This window comes from Otolemur garnettii, unplaced genomic scaffold (assembly GCF_000181295.1).
Source record: "Otolemur garnettii isolate 467f Iridium unplaced genomic scaffold, OtoGar3 scaffold00095, whole genome shotgun sequence".
In the NCBI taxonomy this organism is placed as follows: domain Eukaryota; kingdom Metazoa; phylum Chordata; class Mammalia; order Primates; family Galagidae; genus Otolemur; species Otolemur garnettii.
The window spans coordinates 2,168,531-2,172,117 of record NW_003852490.1 but is presented as its reverse complement, the minus strand read 5'-3'; the positions used below and the strand labels follow the sequence as shown (position 1 = coordinate 2,172,117).

General features: G+C 42.4%; 1 protein-coding gene across 2 annotated transcripts in view; it reads right to left on the bottom strand.

Moving 5' to 3' along the window:
• Nucleotides 1-3,581, bottom strand: part of SOS1 (SOS Ras/Rac guanine nucleotide exchange factor 1) — a 134,689-nt gene extending 131,108 nt beyond the window's left edge. For both annotated transcript variants that reach the window (XM_012808824.2, XM_023516642.1), the window contains exon 1: nt 3,502-3,581. The gene's annotated coding sequence lies outside the window, so the exon portion shown is untranslated. The remainder of the gene's footprint in view (nt 1-3,501) is intronic.
• Nucleotides 3,582-3,587: the final 6 nt, after the last annotated feature.

Below are 3,587 nucleotides of genomic sequence, written 5' to 3'. Positions count from 1 at the left end.
GAATTTTCTAAATTTCAAATCTGCTGTTACTCTTCTATTTAAAATTCCTCAATGACTTCTATCTTCCTCCAGAAAAAATTCAAACTTTTTACCTTAACATATCAAAAATGGTCTATAAACCAATCATCTCTCCAGATTCATTCTCTGCCACTTCCCATCATGTTCTAGAATAGTCTTTTCTGATTATGTAATTTACCGTTTTATCATTACTGTCAAGGGCAATACCTGGTCTATAGAAAACATGACATATTGTGTAATAGGTAGGATAGGACTTAGACCGCCAAGTGCAGGAGGATATTCTGGGCATATTCAGGAAAAGTAGCAGTCTAGTCTGGCTAAAGCATAAAGAACATGAAAAATTATGGTAGGCAATCCAGTCAGAAAAGTGGGAGGAAACCAGGTCATCAATCACCATCAATTCCATGCTAAAAACTGCACTTTAGCCTTTACTAAGCTCAAAAGATATCAATGGTTCTGAACAAGAGAGTGACCTTTTCACAAGTAAGCTATACGTTTTGAAATTTGAAAAATACAAAGTGGGGGAAGGGGACGGAGAAGGGCAGTGCAATCAGTTAAGAAGCTGAAGTAGTAGTCTGGGAAGAGAGACTCATGTAAAGCCCTTGGCAGAGGAACCAGATTAGATGAACATGTCAAAGGGGAATGAACATACAGGCTCTACTTGGGTGTGGGTAGTAATATAAAGAGAGAAGTCAGAGATGACTCCGAAGTGAATTGAAATAGTAAAGCTATTAATCAGGAAGAACTTTTTAAAATGATAGGTAGAAGAGGGAGGTGATGGCTTTAGCTTTCCCTCACCCATTTATTCAAATCGAGTGCCTACTAGGTGACAAGCACTGTAGGCATGATAAAATATCATCCCTGTTCTCAAGGAGCACCCAATCTAGTGAGGGTGGAGGGAGACAAGTAAATAGGAACTTTAAATTCACTGTTAAGAGAGAGGATAAAGTGTGAAAAGAAAGCAAAGGAGTGGTAGCCAATTCAGCCTGAGATAGTCCTTGTTGAGTGGAGTCTCTCAATAAGGTTGTAGGAGTCCAGAAGGATGAGTAGTTTTAGGCCAGGCAAAGAAGGGCACTTTAGGTGAAGGGACTAGCATGTCCTAAGAGCCTCAGGAAATAAAAGAATGCAAGTAGGATACATCTACAAATAGTCCAATAATAAGTCTGAAAGAAGAGATCAAGATATGGAGATATCCACATGAAATGCCCAGCAGGCAAGTAAAAAATGCAGGTTCTGAGCTACCAACAGCATATCCAGATATGAAATATACTACATTTTCAGCCTTGTTTTAGTAGAATCATTTGCTAGTGGATATTTAAATAAGTATTAGGTGGGTCAGGTGATTCATGCCTGTAATACCAGCACTTTGGGAGGCTGAGGCAGCAGGATCACTGGAGCATAGGAGTTCAAGACTATCCTGGGCAACATAGGCTAGTCTATAAAGAACAAGAATAATTATCCAGATACGGTGGCACACACCTAGCTGAGGCAAGAGGATCAACTGAGTCCAGGCGTTTGAGGATACAGAGGACTATGGACTATGACTGTGTCACTGAGCTTAAGTCAGGGCCACAGAGGGAGACCCTGTCTCAAAAATAAATATTAGAAGAACTTTACTTATCAGCTACAATGTGTACACTTCTACCTCCTCCCATCACTTTTACTGCAGGGGTATCTCTACATAAAGTTAAACGCTGTTTTATGTAAATAAACAAAGAGGACTAGTGGAGCTTGTGGTAAATTGGAGCTACACACCCTGTCTAAAGAGGTTGGCCATTTACTCACCTCCAGAAGTTTACTGCCTTGCTTTAACACAGGTCCTCAGTAGAGAAATCTTACCATTTTCAGGAAAAGTTGAAAATTCAGAATTTATGTAATATCTCCCATTTTTAAATATTGGCAACTAATCACATTTAAAAATAAAACAACACTGTGCCAGCCAAAAAAATGCCTCCATGGACAGAATTCAGCCAGGGCCACCCACCACTGTGGCAGAGTTAGAACAGACCTGCCAACTACTATGATGAGCTTTCCACTACTTCAAAGGACCCTCAGCTGGTATCTTAATGAAGCGCCTGGGACAGGGGCTGCTTGCTTATAAGCAAAAGGGCCCCAAATGTGCAATGTTTTATGAGTTCCTTTGTATGTTTTTAAACAATTTTTCTGTCTCCTTTTTCCTCTTCAGGATACCAGTTTCTACCATCACTGAGACCTCCTATTCCCCAAAAAAGTCAAGCTTGAAGGTAAAGGAAAAATAAATAGAGGCTAACGGGATTACTAAGAAGTAAAAGATATTGGGTATATGGCACCTCTCTAGTTTTTTTGGAGACCATCCCAGAGATGTTTGTGACGAGTCAGGTACTTGAAAAAAAAGTCAGCAACTTAAATCAGAAATATGACATATGCACAAATTCAAACAAACCAAATAGTTTCCACTACAACATACCAAAAGGAGGAAGGGGGAGAGCGGGGCAAAAGGGAAAGTAAAAGTTGCTGGCCTTTAAGAAATCAGACCTCTTTAAGACGTTTTGCTAAATTATCAATGTTTAGCATAAAAGGAATAACATAATCTCAACCCATAGTAGAAGCAAAACTATATTTTAACCAGAGAGCATGAAACATTCTTTGAGCAACAAGAATATGGGATTTAGAAACGCTATTAAAAGAGTAAAGCAGTATCTACAGAACAGGTAAATGAAGAAAAGGAAACAAAAATAGTCTGGTAGTCAGGATGTTGCTTTAGAAGCTTTTGAAATGTAACATTTCTTAATATACTAAAACATTTAAAAGGGAAGATCATAGGGTAGGTAACTTTAGATAACAATGAGGCAAACTTTAAAAAACACACAAATGTTAAAAATTCTAAACAACAAACGAAATGGGAGTACCAATATTCTCAAACTTCGAAAAAAAAAATCTGAAAATACTAGCATGAGCAATGGCTCCTGTTAATCAGAGGAGCGGGGGAATTTAGGAGAAAGGAGAGCGATTTCTGCGGGCGAGCAAAGCAGGTCACGTTCCTGCTGGCAGGCGAGCTCGCAATTACTTAGAGCAAGCATTAATGGCCAGAGCATTCTCAAGTCACCAAAACGGGCGTCCTAGGCACCTAAAACGGGAGGAAGACAGCAGCTCTAGGGTAAGACCGAGAAGGCGGAGAAGTGGCCTGCTTTGGTTTGACCTCTACTGAAAACTGAGCCTCCTCCAACTCTTGTCCCCGAATCAAAGGGCAGAACATGAACCTCTCGGTGGTTGGATAATTCGGGCAAACTCTCCCTGGCTTCCTGAGGCCTTCCCACACACCGGGTGAATGTCAACGCCGACTGTGGAGGAACCTCTCCGTGTGCGCCGTCCCTTGCGCGAGGCGGCGAGACCGGGAAGAAAGACTGCCTTGCGCGCGCCCCGCCTCCCCAGCCCTTCCCAGCCCCGGCCCGGCGCCCGCGCTGGGGGATGCAGCAGGGCGGCGGGGTCCCGCGCACTCCTCACCTTTTTTAGCGCAGGCACCAGCAGCCCCCGCCACTTGGGCGCGTTCTCTTCGCTGAAAAACTCGTACGGCAGCTGCTGCGCCTGCA